The 15,413-nt window shown below is 37.4% G+C and overlaps 1 protein-coding gene across 3 annotated transcripts in view; it reads right to left on the bottom strand.

Annotated features, from left to right (window-relative positions):
• Nrt (Neurotactin) overlaps positions 1-13,693 on the bottom strand; it is a 185,100-nt gene extending 171,407 nt beyond the window's left edge. For 2 of the 3 annotated variants that reach the window (XM_067107939.1, XM_067107941.1), the window contains exon 1: positions 13,482-13,693. The gene's annotated coding sequence lies outside the window, so the exon portion shown is untranslated. The remainder of the gene's footprint in view (positions 1-13,481) is intronic. The other variant, XM_067107940.1, reaches the window with a different exon arrangement.
• Between the last annotated feature and the right edge of the window lie 1,720 nt (positions 13,694-15,413).

Genomic DNA, 15,413 nt, shown 5'->3' with positions numbered 1-15,413 from the left:
TGGCTGGGTTAGACAACGCATATACATTTAACGTTTTGATTGGGTAATGGTCGAGGAAGGGAATAGCCACCCTTTTTTGGCAGGAGTATTTGAAGTGGCCACCTGACAGAGAGAGAGAGAGAGAGAGAGAGAGAGAGAGAGAGAGAGAGAGAGAGAGAGAGAGAGAGAGAGAGATAAATTCAACATATTAGTGTATAATGCATAAACTTTAAATGATGAAGAAAGTTCACCTATTTTCATTCAACAATGGTCCGTTTCTCCTGGAAGGTGGTTGGCTCTAGAGATAGTACAACTCAGAGGTCGCTACCCATACCCACTTTAACTCCTGAACCACGGATGGACTCACGTGCAGAATATTCCATAACATATCTACTTCATACACCTACATAGAAGGTTCTCCTCATTCTTCTTTATCTCTCTCCCATTAATTTCGACTCTACACACTTGTCACCTCCCTCAGTTCCCCATTCTTTCCACATGACTAAACCATCCCAGTAATTCTGATCAGTCGTTTCTCCTACGCTAAACTTTTTACCACTTATCCTACGTAATTCCACATTTCCCGTCCTTTAATTCATCTGACGTCACATATAAATTACTATGCAAACCATCAGCATGAAACTTTGTTTATTAACATTCACCATACTCACTTCACTTCCATAAAGAAGTAAAGTTAACAAACCCTACATCATCATCTCGCGCTGATAAAAAAAAAGGAAAATAAAAAGGGCAACGAAGTAGCGTCTGTGTCTTAGTTCCTGTCATCGATTTTTCCCTAAAATAAGTTGTCGGTGCCGCGGGTTGATGACTCAAACTCCGCTGTTACTACTGCAACACGCTTTGCATAAAACCGACTTGCATATGCTAAACCGAGAACGCTTACTCGGGACGCCATGTGGCCCTTCAACCTTCCCAAGGAGACCGTTTATGCATCAAGTTCTCCAGAGAAAAAAAACTTCGGCGGGATTTTCGGCGGAGGGAGTCTTTCAAGATTTCCAGGTTTTACGGCCGATTCCCCAACCGGCCCTCTGCCTCCCCCTCTTAGCGGTGTAGGATCGTGTCCCCCGTCGAAATCGATACTCGATAAAACTCTTCAGCTCAATCTGTTTCCCTAATCGATAATGCAAATTTGCTGAAGGTGTCCGTGGTGCTGCCAACCCACATACTGCACAACTCCCACACCTCCATACGCGCGCTACGGACATGTACGCACACGTGTCGGAGAAAGGTAATCATGTGTACATTTACTCCTTTTCACAGGCGGATGCCTTTGGCGTCATTTGTGACGTTTGTTGAATCCAGGCTTGAATCATTCATTCGAAACGACATAATTATCTATCTCTATATATACTGTATATATATATATATATATATATATATATATATATATATATATATATATATATAGAGAGAGAGAGAGAGAGAGAGAGAGAGAGAGAGAGAGAGAGAGAGAGAGAGAGAGAGAGATAATTATGTCGTTTCGAATGAGTGATTCAAGCCCTGGATTCAACAAACGTCACAAATGATGCAAAAGGCATCCGCCTGTGAAAAAGAGTAAATGTGCCCATGATTACCTTTCTCCGACACGTGTGCATGTCCGTAACTATGTGTATGTGTGTGTGTTACAGTAAGATTGTGCAACCATGGATTTCACGAAGTCCCTTAAGTTTTCAGGAAATGCGTGAAATCACCAATTCACTTAGGAACATTTGATCCCTGAGGGGATAGTACTAAACACGGCGAAACAGTGTAGATGAATCAGTTTCGCTGTGTTTAGTACTAGCTCCTCGGGGATCAAATATCCCTAAATGAATTGGTGATTTCACGAATTCCCTGAAAATTTCAGGGATTCCGTGAAATCTCTGGTTTCACAGTCTTACTTTGTAACACACACATAAGCACGCACACATACACACACACACACACACACACACACACACACACATATATATATATATATATATATATATATATATATATATATATATATATATACATATACTATATATAGTATATACTAGTATATATATTGTGTGTGGGGGAATCACACAAACATTAATGACATGCTCACCATAAATCAGAAGGTGATCATGATCTCATGGAGGAAATATAAAATGAACGCGGCATAAATCTCAATGCTTCAGAAAAGGCAAATCCTCTGTCACCATAAAAACTAACTCAGGGCAAAAACTTGAGTTGCATCGTTTAAAAGGAGATTATACACTTTCCAGGAATTAAGGGTGGAAAGGGGAGACTTGAGGGGTGGTGTGTGGAAGGGGGCCTGCTACTAGTAATAGTTAGACGGAGAGGGGGTCGGGGTAGGAGTGGTGGGGAAGGGGAAAGGGAAGGGCTGGACCGATGGCAGATATGCGATCGCTACTTCCGACCACAAAGGCACGACGGAGATGCTGGGATTGTGTTTCTAACCTCAAAACCACATCAGCAAGTACATCATCTATCTCCAAGCGCCGTCTGTCACCTACAGGATGTGCAATTTATAAAGTTACTACAAGTTACTTCTGATTGCTGAACAGCAGCCTTTCAACTGATGCTGACTTAGCTAGTGACGCAAGTGACGCACTGAAGTTTCCATCACCTTTCCTCTCCCCACACCTCCGCCCGCCCCCCCCACCACTGCCGGACGTCTACCTGCCCGCTGGCTTATACCTGCAGCCACCCGCCGGAAGTAGTACATCCGGCAATGTTTGCGGGCAACAACGGCACGGAACCCAACCCTCCAAACGTAATTACCAGCGACGTACATCGCGAACGTTACATGAAAATTAATTCATCAGCAAAACATTTTTAGTTTCCTATTCCATATGTTGAATTTGGAGTAAGGTGCATTTGAATACTTTTCAGTCCACTGTAGAATGAATATCTGTTCATCATGGAAGAGTTTCCATCCAGGAAACTAGGCCTTTGCTAAGGCTTCTTGGAAATACCATCCTCAGAAGATTTCCCAAATACACATTCAACACGCTACACCACGCAAATGCGTATCCTACTAATAGCATCCACTGAGCAGGAATTTGGTACTATTGCACAGTGCTACAAAAATATGACTTTAAATTATCAGGGAGAACCATTCATTGTTGGTAATGTCACAGTAAGTTACGAAAAATGACGCTATATAGTTCGAGAAAGGTACAACTTCAACTCTGAAAAAATTTTATTTACCCGTGTATCTCGCAATGTACAGATCCGTTTTAGTTTTCTGTAAAAGAAAGCTGTTGTGCCGGCTTTGTCTCTCCGTCCGGATTTTATTCTGTCCGCACTTTTTCTATCCACTCTCACATCTTAAAAACTACTGAGGCTAGAGGGCTGCAGATTGGTTATGTTGATCATCCACCCTCCAATCATCAAACATACCAAATTGCAGCCCTCCAACCTTAGTAGTTTTTATTTTATGTAAGGTTAAAGTTAGCCATAATCGCACTTCTGGCAACGATACAGGACAGGTCACTACCGGGCCGTAGTTAAAGTTTCATGGGCCGCGGCTCATACAGCATTTTACCGAGGCCACCGAAAGATAGATCTACTTTCGGTAGCCGCTGTACAGAAAACTCGATTGCCCGAGGAAACTTCGGCGCATTTTTTACTTGTTTGTGTTGATGATCACTACTGCTGAACATATCCTAACCTGGCCTTAGCAAAAATGAGTAGTTAACCAATACGTATTTATCGAGATGGGTAGATATGCCAGGAAGAAAGATGCAAGAGAGATAATTATTCTGATGAAGACGTTGTATGGTTAGAAAGAATTTAGGAAATAAGTGAAATTCTGTCAGGAAAGAAAATGGATGAGATGAGACATTTATTTTTCCGTTGATAGGCAGGTCACCAGGGACAGCCAAGAATTTGTCGTCCAGAAAGAGAGAAAAAAAGAGGCCCCTTAAAAACTGGTAGAGAAATTAGAGAAATTAAAAAGGAAATGCATTAAATGGATGACAGAAAAAATTGTGAGGCCTATATTCTCTTCTGGTAGGTAATCAAGTTAACCAACCGAAAAAGAGGGCAGCCGGGTTAAGGAACCATAAAGGGAAAGGAAGGATGCGAAATTAACAGTAGAGAGAGAGAGAGAGAGAGAGAGAGAGAGAGAGAGAGAGAGAGAGAGAGAGAGAGAGAGAGAGTATAGCCTGAACCTAATTAAACTTTTGGCTGAACGTGAAGGCTTATTTTATTTTGTTATCCTCGAAACAGGAATTCCTGTCCCTTTAATATTTCTAACTAATTTTTTCCCTCGTGGCTAAATTGACAAAATTGTAAGATTTTATTCAATGCCCACATCACAAGTATTGAAATTTCATCAAGCATGCCAGCTTCCAGTCAAGTGGAAGAGGGTTTAAAGATTCACGTCCTTTTGAAAGGTCAAAAAAAAAAAAAAAAACAGAAATTGTCTTTCCATTGAAATGCCTGAGTGTCCCTTTGTTCCCTCTGCAGCCACAAAGCAACGGCGAGTCACTCGAGTCAAAGACGAATGGCGGACAACAATAGGCGAGGCTTGAAATATGAGCGAGTGGGGTTTAAAGTTCAAACAGTGACGCGTCCCCGGATAATTGTTCAAATCGCTGTGATCATAGACTCCAAATTCTCGCAATTTACCCGGGTGTAAATAAATGGCAGCCATAACGCCGCTCTACATGGCTTAACCTCAACCTTTCCTACTGAGGGCCACTTATGTTTTTCGACCTGAGGTAAAGATTTCGGCATACATATAATTTGGGACACCTCTGCCGGTACTTTCTCCTTCCTGCTTGGCATTTTTATAACAATGGACCCAACATGCATGGCGAACCTCCTCGTTTACATGTAATTCCAGCAATCATCCCTTGCGAGATTGCTCTCTTGGGGAGGAATTGGTTTGGTAGGAAGAATGGCAGTTGAATAGTCTTGCACTCCATCATCTGAGAAAATATCCAAAATTGCAGGAAAGCTCTCTTGGAAAAATAACAGTAATAACCATTGATGACCCCATACCCTGGATTGTCGAGTCCTGGTTAATCGCTGGAACGACTTCAATGTATTTGTTCATTCACGAAGAGAAGTGTGGGAAAACCCAAGAGACAATTAATATATCAAAAAGAATGAAAAAGTATTACAATTTACAGTTAGGTATGAAACATTAAAATGACAAAACATCTGAAATGGCTACTTTGTGTCGAAAGAGGAAGCTAAAAATAGGGAAAAAGTGTAATTTCCATAAAAGGTTTCCACTTGAAAATGATGGTTGCTAAAAATGTCACCTAGCAATGGCAGCTGACAACTGTGTATGGGAGATTGATTGATTAATTTTTGTCAAGTGGCGTGGCGTTGAACAAGTATGGCCAATCACGCTGTGCGTGAAAGAGCAATAATTGCCCATTTGCAATTCGTAAATGAGAAACACAGCAATATTACAAGTTGTTTTGATTATGCAGTTTCTTACAGCGCAGCAATAGATGGTAGTTCCTTCCTTGATCGACGGTCTATATAGCTTTAAACAAATTCACCGTCCAAAGGAATAAAAAAAAAAGTGAAAATTAAGTCGAGAGACTTTCTTTAGAAATAGGAAACAAAGTATAGGGAAAATACGTTAGTGAGAAGACAAGTTTTTCCGAGAAATTCAACCAGTAAAATTTTATTAGGATTTATTAATATATGCAAAGGAATTTTGGGACAAAAATAAAGGTTATGAGCCCTGCATAACATTTACGGTTCAAGCGCAACTGAGTGGATAAGAGGGCAGTAAAGATATAAGAAAGAATATTTATGAATATTCTGTTTTCCTTAAATGGTATATGTATATGTATGTATGTATGTATGTGTATATATATACACATACATACATACATACATACATACATACATATGTAACCATTTAAGGAAAACAGAATATTCATAAATATTCTTTCTTATATCTTTACTGCCCTCTTATCCACTCAGTTGCTCTTGAACCGTAAATGTTATGCAGGGCTCATAACCTTTATTTTTGTCCCAAAATTCCTTTGCATATATTAATAAATCCTAATAAAATTTTACTGGTTGAATTTCTCTGAAAAACTTGTCTTTCACCAACGTATTTTCCTATACTTTGTTTCCTATTTCTAAAGAAAGTCTCTCGTCTTAATTTTCACTTTTTTTATTCCTTTGATTTAGTATATATATATATATATATATATATATATATATATATATATATATATATATATATATATATGTATATATATATATATATATATATATATATATATATATATATATATATATATATTTATATATTTACATTTACATAAAGCAATAAATCAAGAGATAAGCTAGCCCTTAGCACCAACAAATAAAAAAGCATAAAATTTTCTTGGAACCACATCTACAATAACAACAACTAAAACGACGATGACACTCAACACATCAACAACAATAGCAATAATATTCTCATCCTCGTAGGTATCTGAAACATTGTAAACGGCAAAGACAACTTGAAAGTTGAGTACAGACAAGTGTTGACGGAAGCCAGTTCCACTGTCAAAGGAGGCGAAGGAGACTAATAAAGAAAGAAATAACTCACAACTACTGAGAAAAATCAACAATACTCATTAAATAAAATCTTTAAACGGACAAATAATCCACATACATCTACCAAGAAGCATAATTAACTCCAAAAGACATTGTGCATCAAAGGGCAGACTTTTTAACATTTCATGGGCACCTACGCGTACCACCCCTTCATTCATGTAATGTGTATTAAGCCAGTTACCTTAACTGTGAAACTGGCAACAGATTTAGCAGTTCCAGTTGAGGAACATGAAGGCAACTGGAACGACTGCACTGAAGAATCTGAAGGGGAAAGAGAGCAAAAAGAGAATAAAGATGATTTCAGGAGCGAATAGATGGAAGGAGGTGTATCATGATGTTAAAAGCAAGAATAAAAGGAACAGACGAAATGACAATAATATCGATGAAATTAAAGAATAAATCGTGTACAGTATCTCTGAGGAATAGCAAACTACGACGACGACGAAGAAGAAGAAGAAGAAACGGCTGATCGGTGCGCGGACCCGACGAACGTGACTACGGAGGGGAGAAGCGAAGTGAAGTGCTGACGGTTGCGAGCGCGCGCCAATTACCTCACCTGGCGAATCCTTAACAGATTTCCTGGGGCGGTCAACCCTTGCTTCCTACATCCTGTGGCACAGGATGAAGGTTAAGGACATTACGTCTATTCCGAGCAGACTAATCAGCATTCCCGAGCTGCCGCGGGGTTGCCCACTCTAATTTTGGAAGCCATTCTTTTCAAAATATTGGTACGGTGCATTCACCTCTGACACCTGAGATTGGCATCTTCTGCACGGACGCGTAAAATGGCAGTGATAAAAGGAGATAGTAAGTCACATTCTTTTTCTTTAATACCTTCCATTTCCTCTCAGCAGTTGTAAATATTCCTTATATATCTCTTGGCTAGAAGCTACAGTGTATTTTACACATCTAAAACACGTTAAAGCTACAACCACGGACTTTTTAAGGTCTCCTCTGCTACACCAGAAGAGTCTGTTATAGTTTAGGTTTCAGTTTTTATTTTTTATTATGCTGAAATCATGTGGAGTTTTAAAAAAATTATTTAAACAAGCCTCTGCTCTTCTTGATTTCCAGTAAGATTCCAATTGTGAAAACTTATCGTGCGCAGTGAGCGTGTATTTGGAAGCATGAAAAGAACACACACACATATATACGTGTGTGTGTCTGTATGTATGCACACACACACACACACACACACACACACACACACACACATATATATATATATATATATATATATATATATATATATATATATATATATATATATATTATATATATTAAGAAAGAAAATCTCTAACATTAGTAAGTACACGCCCATCTCGTATTGTGAGAAAATGATCGTATTGATATTTGCATAGATCTTATTACTGTTGTTCAATATAACAACAAGAACTTTAAAAATTACTCATAGTAGCATAAGTCTTGAAACGTAGAAACAAATCCACAGTTATGTCTGGGTAAATATATATAAAAATAAATCACTACAGAGAGCTTTCGTGAATCCTGTCCGATTCCCCTTCTTAACTGAAAAGGGAAATCGAACAGATTCCCGAAAGCTCTCACTACAGATTTATTTTTAAATATATGTACTTAAACATAACTGTGGAGTTGTTTCCCCAATAAGAAATTTAATCAGTATGCAGTGCTATGTCTCCAGAAGCCTCCTCATCTCCATAACTATTTGATGAATATTAATCACTGCTTCCTTTGTTTTCCATCTCTCACCTTGGCGTTGTAGAACTCGAACGTGCAGTGCTTTCCCAGGAACGAATCTCTCGTGCTTGCAGAGCGTGTACAAGAGTTTGGGTTAGAGCGCGTTCTCAAGGGTCCTACAGATCACACTCTAATAGAACGAGCCTGATTAGACACGCGTTTTCAAAAGGAAAAAATTAGGTCATGATGGGGGAATGCACTGCCTGCAGTTCAAGATTTTAGCTGTTTTCGTGATTTTGGCTCTCTGTGTGTGTGCCTTTCTCGTACCTTTTTGCCTTTGTTAGGCTTGTTTTTCATCATTTTAGCATCACCTATCAGTTTCTCATAAAAAAGATTAGTCCTTTAATGTAATCATCATAAAAGAAATTAATCTTTCACGGTTCATTAAGGTAAGAATCAATCACTAAATCGTTATTTGAAGTAGGTTTCAGCATTTCATATTTTGAGACAAATCATTTTTCTTTTTTTACTTAAGTATTAGCTGCCCATACGAAAGCTCTTCGATTCTGATATATATATATATATATATATATATATATATATATATATATATATATATATATATATATATATATATATATATAAATATATATACATACATATATATATAAATGTGTTGCTATGGAACATGTGAGCTATGCAGTCATTCTGTAAAATTATTGTTAATAATTACTGTAAGCAGTCAGAGGGCAAGTTTCGACTCTAGGCAGTATAATTTCTTCAAAACAAACGTACATACACACATGTATATATATATATATATATATATATATATATATATATATATATATATATATATATATATATATATATATATATATATATATATATCGGCCAATGTTGAGAGTCTACCCTAGGCTGGGAGACATCAAGTGTAAACGAAGATTTATTGTGTGAGTGCACTATTAATTTTGTTCTGGAGATATCTTAAATTAAGAAATGCCGAAAATATACTAAGTAAAAAAAAGAGTAAATCCAGTATGGAGAGATATGACAGTAATCCCTGTGAAATGAAACACGAAGAAAATGGAATTTCCAGTCATGTTGCTCAGACTGGTGCAACGCGAGGTTAGCAATGATTATCTTTTCTGCAGAGAGAAAAAGGCAAGCAAAAATGTCGGCCGCACGATTAGTGCTTTCAGGTACGTGAATTGCATGCACATAGGTTTAAGTATGTGTCTGTAGAAATGAATATGAATGTAAATACACATACTGGTATACATACTGTACACTCACGAAAGTGTGTGTGTGTGTTGAACAAAGAATATCACTAAGAAAAAAAGGAAAATTGATAATGCAAACAGAGTTCAGCTTCTTCATACGATTAGAAGGTGAAATGAAAAATAAAATGTTGAAACCTGTGAGTCCTGATTATCAATAATTCTAACTACATACAAGTACAAGGTTAGGGTTAATGAAATTCATCCACATAAGTTGAATATTTTCCTTCTAAATGCTATTCACGAGCAGAAAAGAGCATCCTACTTCATTTTCAATCCACTGAATCGGAGAACAAGCAGCTTCCAATAACGTCAAAGGTTTGAAAACAATTACACGTGTTCCTCATATATATACTTGATTAGCAACATGCCTTACGAAGTTGGTAGAGCTAAAGGTGACTACTAACACCTGTTGCTAATCCACCCACTAGTCTCTTCTTTTGTCCTCCTCCTCTTAGCAACCAGCTTTTATCCTCAACATCCACTCCTTTTCTCTACATGCCCATACCACCTTAAAACCGTCTTACTCATCATATCAACAATTCTATAACGTTTGGCTCTACATCTTTGTGTGAGCATTTGACGACTTAATTTTTCTATACCACGTTTGATCAAAGCATTTTGCCTCTGTTAATTCAGTCATATGCTCTAAATTTTATCTCCCAAATTTTCATTAAGATCCCTCACATAGATACCAATAAATAAAAGAAATGTCAATTTTTATTACATGTTTGCCTGAAAGAAATTAATATATTTGAACGTAGCCTACACACATAGGCCTAAATACTTGAATGCATACAAACACTACAGCCCTGAGTTTCAGCTAAGACCTATGTCTCGTTTCCAAACTTGAATTTGACTATCGATTTCTATAAATCCTGTCACATCATTATATTGCTAACATACTCTTGGTAGAAAAATAATACAATATAATCTTTCAGCATGTGGGCGCTGATTTACACACAGGACCGAGATGTGAAAATGCACACATACATAAACGCAAACAAAAACCACGCATACATACACAAATATACATACATACATATATAATATATATGTGTATACATATACTCTTCATTATGCAATTTCCCTCTTACAGGGGGTGGCTTCCAAGATTAGACAAGATACGGAGGTTACTACTACACTGATACATTGACCACCGAATCATGAATAAACCTCCTACACAGAAAAATTCTAGAACATTTACTATTCAGACACCTACACAACGACCCCATCATTAGCTCGTGAAACCCTCCTACACACACTGCACCATTCATCTCTGCTTCTCACGCACTCTTTCTTTCCGGATGTTGAGGCCGTTCGTACAAAACACCTCTTTAACACCGTCTTTCCGGCACTTTGTAAAGCTTTCTTTTTTCTCCTTTTTTCTTCTTAACACTTCCAAACTGAACTTTCTTTCGCCAATTTGTCATCCTCCATCTTTCTTTTCCTATTGCTGGGACATCTCAAAACATTGTGATCCATCCTTTCACCTACACTAACTGTTTTACCACAGTTCTCCCTTTCAGTTCTTCAGCCACATATGCTGTGCAAACAGTTCATCCCAAATGCTACAGTCCTATTTTCATCCGTGTTCAACATCCATAATTCACTTGAATGAGACAGTTGTCTCGATAATTCCTTCGTGTATTCCTAACTTGGCTTCCTTAGACGCTTAAAGTTTTCCCCATCTTTTGAACATAATTTATCCACTTGCCTTCTTTGTTTCACACAATTTGTGACCCACTTCATCCGATTTATTTACTCCTGAATACTTATATGAAACTGCTCCATTCATTCCTACTTTATGAATCTGCTCCATTCATTCCTACTATCCATATTAGCATTCATTGCTCCATTTATTCCGTTTACACTGATAACCTTGCTTTTGTTCACGTTACCTCAAAGTTGTTCTGCAGACACATGAAAACTCTTTCCTTAATTTCTGCAGTTTTTGTTAACATTCCCAATCAGCACATCTGAAAGCACCAGCCTTTCCATAATCTATTCAGACCCATTTTTTAATTCCATAAAAACTGCACCTACGCCTGCTGTCCTTTCTTTGACGTCTGCATCACTCTATCCTTCAAGAGATTAAACAGGCAAGAAGATAACACAGTCATGTCTCTACTTTTACAGTAAATTAGTCACTTCCCTTCCACAAATTCTAATACAGGCCTTAATTGCGCCATAAAGGCATTTAATTACTCTCAACAACTTACTTTCTTTACCACCCATCCTCAACACGCTCCACACTGGTTCTCAATGGACTTTATCGTAAGCTTCCTCTGAGCCCATATATCTATCTGTCTATCTATCTATCTATCTATCTATATAGGTGTCTGTGTGTGTGGAATCTAGTTTAAGTGTGTGCCAGTTCAAGCAATGATACTCCTCTCTCATTTCCTTGTAAGGGGAGAAGAGGTAAACTAGAGTGAAGGAGAAACTTGTCAACATCATCTCTTACAACTGCAAGTGAAAAAAAACTCCCCTTTAGGATACAGAAAATGGGAGACCTTCGTTCACCTGCAAACAGTGAAAGAGATGAAGCTGCAAGGCCCCCGCTTTCGCTTCCTCATACAGGGGGAAGCACACCTGAAGACTCGACGGCAGGTTTTACGTCAGAGGTGAGGATGTGGGGGGAGGGGGTGGGGGGAGGGCAGCGGGTGGCACCCATGCCGTGAAGGCTTGAACCAGCATGCCTGGAAACTTGAATCCACCATGGTGCAGACCCAGACGCGGAAGGTGTATAAGCGTATTTTGTTTTATTTCACTATATATATATATATATATATATATATATATATATATATATATATATATATATATATATATATATATATATATACACATATATATATATATATATATATATATATACACATACATATGTATATATATGTATATATACATATATTTTTATTTAATTTTCTGGTTGTCAGCAATCTTTCAGGATGAGATTGCATGACCTAGCCAAGCTCTATACCATTCTGACTGCAACTCACCACATTTGACTGACTACTTAGTGCATAATTCACTGCAGAGGTCGACAGACAGATATGTACATGCATATATACATGCATATATATATATATATATGTGTGTGTGTGTGTGTGTGTGTGTGTGTGTGTGTATGTGTGTATATATATATATATATATATATATATATATATATATATATATATATATATATATATATATATATATATATATATATATATATATATATATATATATATAAACAAATATTACGGCGACAATTGTTAAAGTACTTAAAGCATTAAGATTCGCCCCGAAGAAAATGAATAAGATATTAAAATAACGCCTTAAGTCCTTATACTAGTTTTATACGCCAAAAATTCCTTGTTGGTAGGTACGTTTATGTAATATACTGTATTGCGCACACAAACATATTTTCATATATTTATAATTATATACCATTTTTTGTAAGCGCATGTGATTGAATTTGTATCAGGCCTACTATGTTTTACCTGACATTTATGTGCTAATATGTTCGTAAGTATGTGTGCCTATATGCATAGGACATCCATTAGATAAGAAAGTTCAATACACGCTAATGTCGAGTGCCCATCAGTCACAGCTCTCTGCATTTTTATGTAACATAGCAACAGGTAATAGTCTTGGTATTAAAAAAAATCACATCACGTCGTGACATTTCTGTGAAATGACAGAGCTGTGCCATCTCATCGGTTTGAACTCGGTTTGTTTTATTTTTGCAATTCGAATCGCACTATTCGCAATATGAGCGAATTAAGGCGAGATCCCACGGTCCCACAGACCCGAGCCTTCGATCACTGCCTTGTCTTATCTGCTACAGTTATCAGTCAGCACACGAGGGGACTTGACATCCCTTGTCGAATCACGGTCCCCCTCGTCTACATGCTATCAGGGTCACTACTCTACTACTTCTAATCAGGAGGAAATATCTGGAAGAATTATCCTATAGTGTTATTATTATTTGTGTCTTACCTGGCTGTCTTCAAGGCACTGGGGCCACTATGGCAGACGAACCCACGAAATCCAGGGCCGCATCTTACAACCGGTTCCTTGACACATGGTTACCTTATCGTGACCCGTGACATCACATGAACCCACCGTAAGTAACGTTACACCGCAATGTTGCCGCACTCCTGCTTAGGACACTGCTGGCTCCACACTGCCGAGCTGCTGATGCGTGTCGTCGACGTCGTACTGCTACTGGGGTCTCTCTCTCCCTCTCTCTCTCTCTCTCCACCGCGAAGTCGCCCTCTCTCTCTTTCCCTCTCTCTCGCTCTCTTTCTATCCTACTGCTATGCGCTTACTCGCAAATGCAGAGCTTTAAAATCTTCACCATTTATTTGTTCCTTCGCTCTGGAGTGGTGCCAAATTGCCCTTAAGAATACGCAAGCCTCACTGTCCTTTATTTTAAATTCGTACATAAGATACGCCTGCTGAGGAGAGCAGAGTTTGCCTGGCAGCTGAGGGCTTTTCATGCCGTGTCAGGCGCATTCCCCGTCCCCGCTGATTTCCGCGCACAGTCGGTGAACTCAGGGACGTGCAAGCAAACGGCAGTGCTGGAAAAATGGGCCAAAGCCATACCTCATTCAGGGGGAAGAGTTGGTTTGTTCTGTCAGATTCTTTCTAAAGCATGAAAACTATCTTCTATGTATACACACACATACCCTCTCTCTCTCTCTCTCTCTCTCTCTCTCTCTCTCTCTCTCTATATCTATATATATATATATATATATATATATATATATATATATATATATATATATATATATGTGTGTGTGTGTGTGTGTGTGTGTGTGTGTGTGTTGTTTGTACGTATGCATGCATGTATACTAACGAAGTGAATTGTTTAATGTTTTGAAGCAAGAAGCACGGCCCTCGCTGAACAGAAAATACAGATGTACGAAGCGCTTTTCGTTTTGTTGGTTATCGCTCCGCTGGCTTTATCTGAGAAATTTATTGGAGAACATCTCGCTATTTTTAAGCCTTGACATTATTTTAAAACCTAATTTACCCCTGCTGTGTATATAAAGGTTAGCCTGGCACTAAAGAGCGGCAGAACTTGATAAAAACTAGTTGGCGCATATTTTCATATGCTCAACAGTTACCTCTGAGTCAGAGTTTATCCAAAAATACAATGTCGGCTTTTTAAGTGCAGGGGTTCCGTGATTCAGCAGATGAGAGATAAATGACTCAGCGATAACTTTCTTCACTTTTTCGCACGAACTCCCCGCGCCCATTTAAATATATGTATGTATATGTATAATATACATATATATATATATATATATATATATATATATATTTTATATATACATATGTATATATACATATATATATATATGTGCATGTATATATACATATGTATATGTATACACATATATATATATATATATATATTTATGTATATATATATATATATGCATGTACATATATATGCATATGTATATATATATATATATATATATATACACACATATATATATATATATATATATATATATATATATATATATATATATATACAGTTGGGCATTTTTATATTCATACGTTAAGCTCCAAATGTCTTTTAATATAAAATTCACGTAATTCAACGACGTTTTTAGCTTAATGTTTGTGATAAATATATACAATAAAGAGAGAGAGAGAACGAGTGTGTAATTTTCTGGAGAATATAAACTATCATCGAAAAAGCTATGGTTTAATTCAAAAGATATTTTATTTCTGCTTCACAGAAATAAAATATCTTTTGAATTAAACCTTAGCTTTTTCGATGATAGTTTATATTCTCCAGAATATGTGAATATAAAAATATGTGAATATAGAAAAAAAGCTACTGATACTGGAAGCAAGTGGTGGTGGTGGTGAAGTTTCCCTCCTCTGAAATATTCATAGCTCAGAAACTTC

Source organism: Macrobrachium rosenbergii, chromosome 8 (assembly GCF_040412425.1).
Source record: "Macrobrachium rosenbergii isolate ZJJX-2024 chromosome 8, ASM4041242v1, whole genome shotgun sequence".
NCBI lineage: Eukaryota > Metazoa > Arthropoda > Malacostraca > Decapoda > Palaemonidae > Macrobrachium > Macrobrachium rosenbergii.
Note: the sequence above shows the minus strand (reverse complement) of the source record. Positions and strands in the feature narration are given on the sequence as shown.